We start from the raw sequence: 15,691 nt of genomic DNA, 5'->3' as shown, positions 1-15,691 counted from the left end.
AAAATAAGGAATTGCAAACTTGTGCGATTCCTTATTTTTCCATAGCATTTAGGGAATCGCAATGTTGCGATTCCTTAAATGATATGTATGTAGCTTTTTTGGCTTGCGAATTTTGGTTAAGGATTCGCAATTTACCACCAACTTGTAGTTGATGGTAACTTGCGAATTCTTCTAAAAATGCACAATTTGGCATATTTAAAGGTGGCATGTGATGCACACACATGCCCATAGGACATGTATGTCCGCCATATGCACACACATGTTCTTTTCAGGGGTGCAGCAGGGTGTCTTTGAGACACCCCTGCACCCTTGCAATAATTCTCAAATTGCGATTAGCAAATTGCGAATTCGCAATTTGAGAATTATTTTGCATTCATTCCTATGGGCCTCCTGGCCCAAGGAATGCATTGGAAATTATTCCTTAATTGCGAATTCGCAAATAAGGAAGCTTAAGGAATCGCTAATAAAAGCGATTTCTTTCATACATACCATTTTGCAATTCCTTAATAGCGATTCCTTAAAATTAGCTATTTAGGAAATGCAAAATAGTTTGATGATACATATGGCCCTAAGTGCCTTCTGTGAATAACTAAATGAGTAAGTGCCTTCTGTGAATAACAAAACGGTAGTAAGTTTAGGATTTTGTCTTAAGTTAGTTCTGTGAATTGGGCCCATCTTCATTTTGGTGTTCACGGAAATAACTTAAGAAAAAAATCCTATACTTACTACCATTTTGGGATTCACAGAAGGCACTTACTCATTTTGGGATTCACAGAAGGCACTTACTCATCAATGAGTAGGTGCCTTCTGTGAATGCCAAAATGAGTATGGCATGCTAAAAAAAATCCCTCCTGGTGTCACCTGTAATTCTTACACAGAGGGATTCCTGAGAGCTGGTCAGAGGCCCAGGCACCCTTTATCCACCACTCTGCAAATGCGACTACTAGTTAGAAAAGCACTTGCAATGCAATAGGTCTCACATTTGCAAGAGTTAGAGCTATTAGCATTATAAATGTGTGGTGGAGTACACTAGAGGTATGTAGTGTGCAATAGAATTATGTGGTATATTGTGCAGTTGAATTATGTGGATAGAAATGTTATGGTATTTAGTGTATAGGAGGTATGTGGAGTGGGATTGTGTGTCATAGAGAGAAAATGTTGTGGAATGTTATGTTGCGGAGTTTTATTTTGTGGTGTACTGTTTTAATTTTTTGGTGTGATGTTGAATTTTGTGGTGTGGATTGTATGTCTGTGGTGTTTTATGTAATTGTGTTGTTGATTTGTGTTATGTGGTTTCCTGTTGAATCTCTTAGCTAGGCAGGCAGATTCATACCTGGCTGCCCTGTATAATGAGGAGAAAGTGACCCATTCAGCTTTTATTATATACATTTGGATAGCTTGCAGTATGAAAAATAAGTAGCTTAGTATTTACATGTGTCAGCCTGCCCCTTAAAAAAGGCACTGACACACTCATTGATGTCTCGAGAATGATGATGACACTCACAAGAGTCTGCTGTTCACTTTGGGTTAGGCCTTTCATTGTGGGGTATGCCTGTCTAATGAGACTGGTAGAGAAAAGTGAGCTTTGCAACATGTTGCTAGATGTATTAACCATTATCCTAGTCCATATACGTCTCTGCACTGGTATACTGCAAATAACATGTACATAGTGAGGTGGGTGCTTTAACCTGAAAGTCTACTGTATTAAATGTAAATGTCTGACTGCTACCATGAGTTAGGTATGTCTGCATGTCTATGTTTAGTCTGACATGTGTGGTGCAACTAGCGACCCTAACTTAATAACTATACAGTCTATCATACCCCTGTTAAACATGTGTTACATCTAGGGTAGGATTCAGTTCCAAGAGCATTGATCTGTTACTTAGACAGACATCATGGAAGCAATCGAACATACAGTTACATACCTGAACGACCTGTATAATGAGGAGAAAGTAATCCATGCAACTTCTACTCCACACATTTAGAGAGAATGCAGCTTAAAACAGAGGTAATCTAGTACTTAAAGGCTATTTTATATGTGTCACGTCACCCCTAAAAGGCACTGATGTTCTCATTGAGGTCTCCAGAAAAAGGCTGAGACTCACAAGACTGGCACGTCAGGAGTCATTTTGTGTTAGGTCTTGCATTGCGAGCGCTGCCTCTCCAATGAAAGTGGTAAAGCAATGTAAGCTTTAAAAGATGTTGGCACATGCATTAACCTGTATCGCAGCCCATAGAAGTTTCTGCAAATGTACACTGCAGGTAGGTCATACATAGTAAAGTGTGTGCTTTAAACTGAAAGCACACTGTATCAAGTTTGAATGTCTGACTCCTGTCATGTCTTAGGTATGTCTGCACTTCTATGTGTAATACGACACATGTGGTGAAGCTGATCACCCTAGCTTAAGAAATATACAGTCTATCATACTATTCCAAAAGATGGAAGCACTTGAAAACAGACTGACTGCCATTGTATAATGAACAGCAAGTGATGCATGCAGCTTCTACTATACACATTTAGAGAGCATGCAGTGTGAAATAGAGGTTATCTGGTATATATAGGCTTCTTTGCATGTGTAATATTTCCCCTAAAAAGGCATTGACATACTCCTTGAGGTCTCTAGAAAGATGCTGACAGAGTGGCACACCAGGAGTCTGCCTTTCATTATGTGTTAGGCCTGGCATTGTAATTTCTGCCTGCCTAATGAAACTGGTAGAGAAAAGTGAGCTTTAAAACATGTTGCTACATGTATTAACCTTTATCCTAATCCATATACGTCCTTGGATGCTGTCAAGTTTGAATAATTGACTGCTACAATGTCTCAGATATGTCTGCACTTCTATATGTTGTCTGAGATGTGTAGTGTAGATGATGAACGTAACTTAGAAACTATTCAGTCAATTATACCCCTGCACAAATTTTGTCAGAATTGCTTCAGCCTTCAGTCCCACAACTAAAGATTTCTTGTATAGGCAGGAGTCATGGAAGCACTTGAACACACAACGGTATACATGTTGCCCTGTATAATGAACATCAAGTGATGCATGCAGGTTCTACTACATACACTTGGAGAGCCTGCAGTGTACCTCTAGACTGCTTTACATGTTTAAACTTGACCTCTAAAATGCCCTAGCACACTCATTGAGACCTCTCTAAGGGAAACTGGTAGAGAAAAGTGAGGTTTAAAACATGTGCAACATGTATTAACCTTAATCCAAGTCCATAAAGGTCTCTACTACTGTGTGGGTTTTACTGGAGTTAACACGAGGGGTGGTTGGCCCCCAATTACCCATCATATTGGATTGCCAAGAGGTCTTTGGAGACCACGTCCCTCTTACCTCCACTCTGCACATGCAGAACGTGGTATATTACTTGTTCAAGACCAGTTTACTCCTGAGGGACCTTGGGGCCAAGAAGACCTTCTGGTACCCCCTGTGCGTCGTCCATAGTGGGATTTCATAGAATTGGTCAAAGGCCCAGACCCTTTGTACACTACTGTGTTCACCAAAAAAAACAAAGGAATACAGGGATGTTATAGTTAGGTTGATATTTCACTCAATCAAAACCAGAGAGATTCAGCAGTCATAGTTAGATGAGTAAACTAGGATTGGGTTCCTCCAGAGTGGAAACGTGCCATGATCATTCCCCTATAGAAGAATGCCGGAGCTGATCCTTCTAATTTGCCTAATTTCAGGCCTATTTATCTGCTCCCAGTCTTTTCGAAGATCCTGGAGAAACATGTAAACAACCAACTGACACACTTTGTGGAGAGTTCTGGCATCTTGCACCCCTCTCAGTCTGGGTTCAGAGCCAACTTCTCCACTGAGACTACTCTCCTTGGAGTTACAGAAAGGTTGCGCCACGGTCTGGACCAGGAGGAGACAACGGCACTCATTTTGCTTGATCTGAGTGCCGCTTACAACACTGTCTCTCATTCCATCTTGCTTGCCTCCCTCCCTCCGGTCCCTAGGCGTTGAAGGCCTTGCTCTATCTTGGCTTACATCCTTCCTTAGTGATCGCACCTTCCAGGTATTTTTCTCCAAGGCTGCCTCCAAAATCTGTTCATCTGCATATGGAGTTCCTCAGGGGTCCATATTGAGTCCTTTACTCCTTAACATCTACGTTAAACCCTTGGCCACCATCGTGGAAGGTGCTGGTCTTTCACTGTTCTCATATACAGATGACACTCAAATCATCTTTTTGCTTTCTTCCGCAAAAGATGGAAAAATGTCAGTTCTCCAGCATGGACTTAGTAAGGTCTCACAATGGATGCAGGCAAACTTCCTGAAGTTAAACGTGGACAAGACAGAGATTTTAATATTAGGAAAACAAAGGGACCTATGGGGCCCCAAACGCTGGCTTCAGGAAATGGGCCCTTTTCCTTTGCCTGTCACGCAGGTTCGCAAACTGGGCTTCTTAATTGATGAAAACCTCTCTATGCGGCCACAGGCGGTGAGAGTGGCTTTGACAAGCTTTGCCATTTTGAAATGGCTTTGTAAGATCATGTGGATGCTCCCCGTCACCTCCCAAAGAACTGTGGTCCAGGCTTTGATCATCTCTCGCCTAGACTATGGCAATGTTCTTTATCTGGGTGCATGCCAGGATGTTTTAAGAAAGCTTCAGGTTGTACAGAATTATGCAGCCCGCATCATTTGCCATGTATCGAGAAGTGTCTCCATCTCTCAATCTCTCCTCGACGTTCACTGGCTCAGGATCACCATCAGAATTAAGTTCAAAGCTCTTTGCTATATTTTTAAAATAAAACGTGGTACTGCGCCATAATACCTCCAAGAACTTGTTCATCCCTAAGCCCCAGTTCGTACTCTTTGTTCTTCCACTCACGGTGACGTTGTGATCCCACGTTTCAAACTAGTGAGAATGGGTGGTCGTTCCTTTTCCCATCTTGGTCCTAAGCTGTGGAATTCGCTACCTATTTCCTTGAAAAACACTTCTACATTCAACAGCTTCCGGAAGCACCTTAAGACATGGCTTTTCACGCAGTAAACTAAGTTTGTCTTTCTGTTCCCTCTTTTAGGCTGTCCCTGTTTGGGTAGCTGCGCACATTATAAATTAAATTAAATAAATCAATAAAAAAAAACTATAATGTGCGCCCCCGCAATGCACTACTTAAGACCTCACATATTACATCACTCATGACATCGTCAGCTTACTTGCCGCTACCTACCTATCCTAGTTATCAAATTATACCTGTTGCCACTCTCTTTGACTGATGTGATCAGTGATGATTATGTAAGATGTCCTGTAATTAGTTATTTGTAATTTTGGAGCCACATGGTGCATGCCACACAGACAGTGCAGGGATGCTTGTGAACAACAACATCCATTTGTCAATGGAAGCTTGTGCTGCAGGCCCTTTCCTCCTGCCACACATATTTTCATTGACAAATGGAAGTTTGCAACCACCCTATGACCTATGAACGATCGCATCAATTCATAATAGACTAGTGCAGTTGTCATAACCGCAGTGCCAACCTAAGGTCAGTGGTTCCAGAGCTGCAATGGTGTCTGCCCGACATCATTATAATCTTTATAATAAGGCCCTTAGAGTGCCTTTTCCTCTCTTTGTAAATATGAAAGAGTGTCTTGCTCTATCACTATGTTACAAAAAGTGACATATTGTTGGCACAGAATGCTTCTAAATTTGCCCCAATAGTGCTTAGGTATTGGCAGACTGTTACAATTAGAACATATTGCTAGTTCATTGATTGAAAAATTGCATGAGAGTGATAGGAGGTAAACACAGAGTTATCTCTCCAAAGATGCTCAAAGGAAAATGATTGAAATGATTGCGGTCCTTCAATATGTACAATGGGAAATGTTTTGAACCAATCAGATCAATTTTTTTTCAGGTCACATGGGATCCTATGACACAGAGATTCCAAAACTACATAGGAATAAACTGGGTGTTTTGAAGACTGTAATAATACTTTGTAGCCTCTTGCAGATGTACATGCATGGTATATAAAGAAATTAACTTGTACTAGGGTTAGTGGCTAGGTCAATCCTTAACTTTATGACTAATAAGTAATAGTAATTTCAGTACTGCAAAGAGAGAACAAGATATATTTACGAGTACTTAGGTTTTGACAATGTGATAGGATATGTTTATAGAGTGGTGAAGGGAAGGATGGGGCCTGATGTGACATATGCAAACACACTCTGCCACATGTTTTAAGTTGAGAAATGTAGTCTATTTTAATCCTGAAAGTCCCTGGGTCCTACTAGCCCACCATGTCTCTCTATTGAACACCATACAGCTGCGTTGCAGAGAGGTGCTCCGAAGCCATGTCCCATTTTACACCTCTCTGCAATGTAACTCTCTGGCACTTTCAGCACACATCTGGTGAGTTCGTTGGCCCCCAGGGACACTCAGTATTCAAGGCAACTTTATCCCGGAAATTAAAACGCCCAGAGAGGATCTTTCCACACATATCTACCCCGTCCATCCCCCGTTTCTTCACCAGTGTGCAAACACAGCCTATTTTACATATTAATACTTAGTTAATCATACCTTCACAGTGATAGAAATAAAAAACGCTAAACATTTTTTTCAGTTGTTTTTTATAATTTAAATTTCTGAATATGTCATATTTTAGAATTAGAATCTGTGAAAGAGAAGACAAAATACAGTTATAATATATAATATTATATTTTTACAGCACAACATAATTTTAACATTTTATAAATTATTATCTTTGCCTTTTTTGCTGTTCTCAGAATATATTGAATTTAACTACAAACAGTGATTTCAATCTTACTCATCACATAACAGTGGGCAAAAAAAAACTATGAATACGATTGTTTAAAATAAAAACAAAAGTACGTCTAACATATTTTTCACATACTTAACTTCAGAACATTACACATAACTAACATCATCAATAGAAAACAATATAATACAAATCACATATCTATAAAATGCTTTCTTCTAAGAGAATTTTCTTTATTGAATATGAAAGAATAATACGATGAACAATTATTTTTAATTTTCGTACAGTGTAAATAATGTTCTTTAAAAATATATGCTGACAAAATGTGCAAGAAAAAGTCCTTAATTCAAATATATACTTTTGGTCTAGGCCAAAATGTATTCTTGGAATTCTTGATATTGAAATTGTCCAATAGTAATTGTATTAATACATATTAATAAATTCCTCAGAGGCCGAATTATGTTCCTAAAACATTGGCTTTCAAAATATGAGGTAGGAATTTTGTAATTTGGTAGGCAAATGTTGTTTAAAAACCAATTGAGCATCATTACAATATGACCACCCTTTATTGCATTTTAAATAGACAGTGTAATGTCCAGATGTTGTAGAAGGACCATCATGGAAACTTATTGCTACTGCTACAAAAGTTCTGATATTGATACTTGACTTGCTACAAAATGTTTTATTAAAGTATCAAATGTTCTTTCATCAACTGTACAACAATGCATCATTAAAATTATATATTGTCCATATCTTTGCATAAATAATGTTGATAACATTTCTGATTTACATTGGCTACACTCCATATTTTGATTTGCTGCTTTACCTAGTTTGATGAAAGATACTGATTTACAGTCTGGTAATGTCAAATATATAAATCTTTCAGTGTCTAAATTAGTGCTACATGTAAACATACAATTTTCACATTGATGTTCCCATTCATAACAGAGGCCAAAAATATTTTTAAATTCTATGTCTTCATTTTCCAATACAGTAAGCATATACATTAGAAATTCCTGAGCATCTTCTTGGATATTCTGCGTAAATTGTGCAGAACCAGAACATATATCCAACAGATTACGAATATCAGAAGTATTTTGCATTTTACCTTTATCAGTTCTCAATTTTTCATAAACAGAATGTAACAAGGAACAAAATATTTTTTCACAATTCTCCATAATTTACTGTTGCAAACTTTCAAGGAACTAAAAAACATTGACCACTACATTAGCATAGCAGTTTATACTTGGACTATTTTCAATCTGATAACCAACAATCTCTTCAACAGTGTCCTTTTTCAGCTTGCTTGTAATGTGGTATATAAATAAATAATACCGGATCTAGGTTTTACTGGACATAGTAATAACAGATAGCTCAATAAATAAGAGTCAAGATTCGAGGTAGTAGGAGTTTGCAGGTTTAATACAGCATAAAGGACAGGAACAGGACAACCTGCACAGGAATGGGATGGCAGGGCCCTGCAGGGGGGACAGGGAATGAGCTGGCGTGGCCCGGCAGCTGCCGGGGCTGGATCTGGGATGAGCGCGCTAACATTTAATAACAATACACAAGCATATATACTAAAACAGTTGCATTACAATGAATACAGTAGGTGGAGCAGTGGGTGTGGTCAATAGCAGTCGCGAAAGATAAGGGTGAAAGTAGGTGTAACAAGAGGCGTATACATAGACATGTGATTTAAACGTAACAGAATATGTCATAAATGGGGCGGAAACATGGAGGGGGCTACCTAAGGAGCCGGGACCTCTAACCTAATGGTGCGCGCAAACTGACAATGACGTGTTACTAGGAGAAGCTGGGGGCTATGAACTCTGTGCTAGGAGCAGAGACTGAAGTCTGGAGAGTCAGGGCAACATGTACCTACCACTATCTAGTATCTGATGTTTAGAGAACATGTTGATAGAATCCAAAAGTTATCGGGGTAAAGGCTAACAGACTCTAAGACTGGTGCATACATTATTCTACATGTAGTGCGTGATGAAGAATATTAAATGACCATAAATACAGTATTTCTCTTGCATGGAGACGTAAAGGCTAGACTATGACGGAAACTATTGATGCGATTCAGTAGCTTAGGAATGCAGAGAAGGAGGACTGGACTGATAACTAGAATCATAACATACTCTTGGCAGACTCGTAGGCAGAGCCAGGCTGAACCGGGCACTGTGAGGCAGGAAGTAAGTGAAGGGTCGAGGATACAGGTGGGGGCTGTATCGCTCCTCAGCGAGGGTTCAGGAGACAGGAGCTGAATCTGGTGTCCAGGCCCTTTTGAGGCCTAGAAACGGGGACTTTACAATGGAATACCGTGCACACTGGGAAACGTGGCAACGTAGCTTTACATAGGCCTGATATTCGTAGTATTCACGAGAACTGGAAACTGGCATACTAGAGATGGACACAACTGTAATTGCGTCTTTAATCAAACATGGGGGATACATATGCATATTAATCATGCACACATAACATAAGATGGGGAACACGTAGGGACACAGAACATGGCAAAATTTACTTTTCCACATTCCCTCCTTGTCACTACGTTTCCATCAGGAAACATCAATATTCATGATACCATCTATCATTTCATACAGTATCATTTGCTCGTCTCGAATTTTCTTGGAACTGGATTTAGAACGGGACTTGGGACTAGGAATACAAGAGGTAGCACAAATGCCACAAATCGCAGGGCCACATTGTATACAGAGGCAGCAACTGAATATGATCGCTACTGCAATACCTAGAAAGGACAATACTTTCCATCCCCAGGCGGAAATAATATTCCAGAACCAACCGGACCATGTCCAGGTGCCTGGATCTTGGTGTAACATATGGGCAATTTTATGGAGTCTGGTTATAGCTGAATAAACAGACGGCGCGTTATTAGGAATGAAAATGCAGCAACTAGATCCGATGACTCTACATGCCCCGCCCCTATCGGCCAGTATGACGTCAAGGACGAGACGATTCTGGAGCACGACAAATCTCATAGCAGATTGCTCTTCGGTCAAGTTACCTAGAGCAGAGGCAGTCTCATTCACTACTGCTTCGAGGGTTCTGGTTAATCTACGTATTAACTTACTATTCTGGACAGGTCCTATAAAGAAGAAGAAACCTTTATTGAAATCTGTATACTGTTCTAGAGCAGTTTCAGTATAATCGACAATTGGGGACTCGATCTCCCTTTTATGTCTAATGTGTACTAGATGTGTGTTTCTATGATAATCAGGTGGGGCTAGGAAAACTGGTGGCAGTAGGAAGGCAATGTAACAGGTTCCCTCCCAATCGAGGGGCAGACGAACATATGCGGTCTGACCACAAACAAAACAAGAATGACGTGAAGCTTTGAAAATAGATTTCCTACTGTCACTATACTTGACAATAGTAGTACATTCACTATGTCCTACGTGTATGGAACCATTATTTCGGACACATAATTCGCCTTTGACTGGTAGTACTGAAATAGCAGGTAAGTCTGGAGTAGTATCAGACTGAACATTCAGGACCATAAAATTCGAAGAATAATTACCTAAATTATAAACTTCATTTTCTAGATCTAACCCTATTCTGTGGGGGAGACCTTGCTTGTCTGGAAAACATGTACTGTTAAGAAAAGACATATCTGTTGAGGATGACGTTAACGTGGACCATGCTCCACACGAACCATTATGTGAAAATGGATAAGGAAAGAGTGGCAGAACTCCCTTCGGTGTCTGGAAAGGGGGGAGTCGACCACACACCCAACAATTAGTGGCATTGCTGGTCTGGTGTGAATAATGTAACATGCGGATAAAGGAATTATTACGCATAGCAAGACGATATGAGAGTTCATGAGGAGGTAGATCACTAAACGTGTGCTCTACTGTAACAATAGAAGACTTAGTTACATGTGAAATAGGAAAATACAAATAAAATGCATAACTGGTGCAGGTAGTCATAAGGCTGAAAAACAATATGAAACTTAGAAAAACGATACATCGGATTGAGTTTTGACTAACTCTCTCACTATGGGGGTCTATTTTATACATGTCAGAAACCGGTCTAACCGTTTCACCTAGGGGAGGACTTAGACAATCAAACTGGCTGACTTATTTTACTAGACCTTAATTTGAGCTTATACTCCTGTTGCGGAGTTTTCTCTAACAGGGAGGGTTCAATATCATTGTCTTTTGCGGGACAGTCCTTAAGAATAGTACTTTGGCAGTCCTTTAAATCCTCGGAAATGTTCTTAGAAACAGGCTTCAATCCACAAAATTTCTTCACATGTGACAAATGGACCCAGCCCTTCCTGCCTTCCAGCTTGACGGCAGTACGGGTGGCCAGGAGGACCTGTCTGGGTTCTTTCCAGCGAGGCTCCAGCGGACTTGAACGATCAAAATTCCGGACAAGAACCATGCATCCGGGAACGATTTCATGCGGTGCCACCTCGGTATTGTCTGGAAATGCGGCGGCAACCTGTGAACGACAAGAGTTGAGGGCAGACATCAAGGAAGCTAGGTAATCTGTCAGCATATTACTTGAAACATCGGTAATACTTCGGGGTCTAGGTGTACCCCACATGTTAGGGGGGCGGCCGAATACGACCTCGTACGGGGACAGACCTGATCTGGAATGCGCGACCATGCGCATATAGAACAAAGCAACTGGCAGAGCTACTAGCCAGTCTACACCTTTCTCTTTACATACTTTTGCAATTCGGATGTTCAGGGTCTGGTTATGTCTCTCTACGAGACCGGCTGCTTCTGGATGGCGTACACAATGGAACTTCCACTGGTACCCTAACAACAGGGAAACGTGTTTCATCAACTCAGATGAGAATGGCTGGCCGTTATCAGAATATACGACTCTAGGGAGTCCATAACGGGGGAAGAATTCACGAACCAACTGCTTGGCAGTGGTCGCGGCTGTGTAATCTGGGACTGGATATGCCTCTGTCCACCTGGACAAAGCGCATACAACTACAAGGACATACTTGAAACCTCGACATCGCTCCATTTGAATATAATCCATCTGGAGGACCTCAAAAGGGTGGTCAGGGGGTTGGAATCCACCTTGTTCCACCGGGACACTTTTACCTGGATTAAACTGGCAACATATCATACAGGTACGGACTTTCTGCTTGGCTGCAGCTCGTAAATGCTTGTTGAACCAAATGTTCTGGATACTGTCTAACATAGCTTTTTCTCCTAAATGTGCTGGACTATGTGCGGTATTAATAATGACTTGAACCATAGAGTCGGGGAGAAACCATGTGGCTCTACCCTTCGTTACCCATCCCTGATCTGTCTGGACCCCTCCTTGTTCGGACCATTTCTTGATTTCATCGGGAGTAGCATGTAACTGGATATCTATGACATCTTGAGTAGGGTCCTTAACTGTCATACATGTAGTCGGATCTGGAGTATGTGTCTGTGTCGGATTAACTGAAATGTCTGGAGTCTGTGCTGTAAGCTTGGCTGTGCGATCTGCTAGATCATTACCTTGAGAAATGATGTCAGTAACTTTCGTATGTGCCTTGCACTTCATGATAGCGATAGCTGTCGGTAAATGTATTGCATCTAACAGAGCTTGAATGAGGAGACCATGCTGAATCTTGGTTCCATGAGAAGTCATGAAACCTCTCTCCTGCCAGAGCACTCCAAAGTCGTGTACGACTCCAAATGCGTAGCGTGAATCTGTGTAAACATTAACTTTCAGGTTCTTAGCGTGTATGCAGGCTTGTGTCAGAGCAACTAGCTCTGCTGCTTGAGCAGACAGGGTGTCAATACGGTGTGTTTCAATAACTTCAGTGTCAGTAGTCACTGCATACGCGGCTACTAGTTCTCCTGTACTTGTTCTCATACATGAACCATCCACATAAAGTGTCAGGTCGGGATCTGGTAATGGAATATCTGTCAGATCTTGTCTTGGCTTAGTCATAATGTTAACTACTTCCACACAGTCGTGAGTGGCAGGATTCGAATTAACTGACGGTAACAGTGTAGCAGGGTTTAAAACGTTGCAGCGTCTGATTTCTATGTGTGGCTGGAACAGTGTCAATTCATAACCTGTTAAACGTGCAATTGTCAAGTGTTGAGTCTGGGTTCGGTTTAAAAGAACTTCCACGGAGTGTGGAACTTGTACTGTCAAGGAATGTCCTAATACTATGGAATCACTTTGTCTGATAGCTAGTGCTGTGGCTGCAACTGACTTGAGGCACGCAGGCAGAGCCTGGGCTACAGGATCTAGTGTGCTCGAAAAATAAGCACAGGGCTTGTATTGTCCTGCTTGATCTTGTGTGAGAACAGATAATGCTGTACCTTCACGTTCTGTGACGAAAAGTGTAAAAGGCTTACTGTAGTTCGGTGTAGCTAGAACTGGAGCTTGGCATAAAGCTTTCTTTAACTCATTGAAACTAAGTGTATGTTCAGATGACCAAGGGAGGACAGTCGATACGGCTGCCTCCTGTGTCGTTAACTGTATCAGTGGTTTAGCTAGAAATGCATACTGAGGAATCCATTGTCTGCAATAAGAAGTAAGGCCGATAAAAGCACGTACCTCCTTCTGTGTCTTGGGCTGAGGAAGATTCGCTATTAACTGGATACGGTCTGGTGTCAACTGCCTACCCCACTTGGACAGTAAGTGGCCTAAGTAGATCACTTGCTGGACACAGAATTGAAGCTTCGAAGGGGACACCTTGTGCCCCATCTCGGCAAGGAAATACAAGACTGTAAGTGATGCTCGCTCGCAAGCACGTTCAGAACGGGCTGTGATCAGTAGATCATCGACATACTGGAGCAGGGCAGTGTCAGTTGGCATGTGAATATTGTCTAGTTGTCTCTTAAGTGCTTGACTGTAAATACTAGGACTTTCTGTGAAACCTTGAGGAGCTTGTGTGAACATATAGCTTCTTCCATTTAAACAAAATCCAAAAAGAAACTGGCTGTCTGGATGAATGGGGACACTGAAAAACGCGTTCTTGAGGTCTATGACTGTAAAAAATGAGGCTTCAGAATCAATGGCTGTCAATAGGGAAGAAATATCTGGGACAACTGGGTACTGGGGAATAATACATTTATTGAGTTCTCGAAGGTCAATCACTAATCGATATACTGGGGGTGCATTTGGATCAGTACGTTTCATGACGGGAATGATCGGAGAATTACATACATTGGAGTCAGTTTCTACAACTACTCCTTGAGCCATGAGCTTGTCAATAATTTTGGATAAGGCTGCTACAGCCTCAGGTGGCAGTCTGTACTGTCTGATTCGTGGCAGGACTACACCTGGCTTGAGAGTCACACGATGGGGTGTGATTTGCATATAACCAACATCAGTTGGACCTTGCGCCCATAGATGCTGCGGAACATTGGACAATCTCGGATCAAAATCTCGTAATACATAGTGACCCTTGAAGTCACGTAGGAACAATCGTATTCCCTCTGGGGAGCAGCAAATAACTGCACCTAATTCTTTCAGTGTCTTAATACCTAACAAATTTTCTGGGCATGACTTTGTAAGTAACAGATCAGTAGTGCGGGACAATGGACCTACTTCTAGAGTAACTGGCTTAGATATCTCGTTTACAATAGGCTTTCCTGAAAATCCAAGGGAAACATTTCTAGAGCCTGAGAGCGGAGCCCCTGGAACTTCGGCGTGACTGATGGTGGTCCTACTTGCCCCTGTATCAATTAGAAACTTTCTGTCTTTCCCTAGTACCTGACTATGAACATAGGGACCTTCTTGATCTACAGGTATCTCGATGAGAGGCAAGCCTACCTCCCTCTCTAGGCTGTTTCATGAATATGGCTGATACTCTGGATACTCGGACTGTGCATACTGGTACATCTGCTGTGTAACATGCTGTGTTGCAGCAATAGGCTGTGGTGCTGTAACTGTCTGCTGTGCATTCTGTGGCTGAGAAGTCTGTGAAACCTGTTCTTGTCTAGGCGGACGTGGTCTTTCTTTAGTCTTACCAGTAGCTATATTGTGTTTCAGGACTGCACACTCGTTTATAAAATGACCTGGCTGTTTACAATAATTGCATGTCCCTTTAACGGGAGCTGCAGGATGACTTGCTTGAATCGGACCCCTCTTCTGACTGTCTTGTGGAACGGATTGTGCAACTAGTACTTTCATTTTCGTGTCTTTCATACGTTTTCCCTCGTGTTCTTGCTCTTCTCTGATTCTATTCTGGTGGTACTGGAGCATCTGTAACATCTGGGACGGGGTACTAGCTTGCCATGTACTTTCGACTTTCAAAACTCGATTCTTAACTTGTGGACTTGAATTCTCGACTAATTTAGTAACAAAAAGATGAGGGTATGACTCGCTACTTGTCTTGAGGCCACTGTTTATAATAAAACATTTCTCAAATCTAGAATAAAAATCACTAGTGTCTTCATCTTGTTTCTGTTTACAGGCTGAGATTGCATCCCAGTCTTCCTTTCTAGTTGCTAATAATCTGGGCAAAACTTGTATTAACAGTTCTGGTAATTCTTTACATTTATCTCCAAGACCGGTACCTGGTACGCGTATCTTATCTTCAGCTTCTAGAACTGCCCAATCGATCTTTTTCTCTCCCACCTCCCAATCTTTTTCCTTGAGTTTCTCGTATACCCCTGCGGGCAACAGGACTTTTAACATTTTAATAATATCTGGATACGTATATTCTCCCATACGGAGCATGTCTTTTAATTCTCGGTGGAACCCTGCTGGATCTTTGTCATGACAAGGAATTAATTTCTTCATTTCTAAGAGTTCCATCTTTGTAATCGGGGTGTAAACAAACACTCGTTGCATTTCACCACCTGCTGTCCTGACTGGGTGTACTTCTCATAACGGGTTCTGTCTATCTATGTAAAACGGTTTACTTTCTGGGGGTGAGACATGAACAAAATGCGGGTTCAAAAACATACTATATTTGTGGCGCTGTTCTAAAATGACACTAATTAAATCGGTACCT

The sequence above is a fragment of the Lissotriton helveticus genome, chromosome 4_2, assembly GCF_964261635.1.
Source record: "Lissotriton helveticus chromosome 4_2, aLisHel1.1, whole genome shotgun sequence".
NCBI classification, from domain to species: domain Eukaryota; kingdom Metazoa; phylum Chordata; class Amphibia; order Caudata; family Salamandridae; genus Lissotriton; species Lissotriton helveticus.
This window is presented reverse-complemented; position numbering follows the sequence as displayed.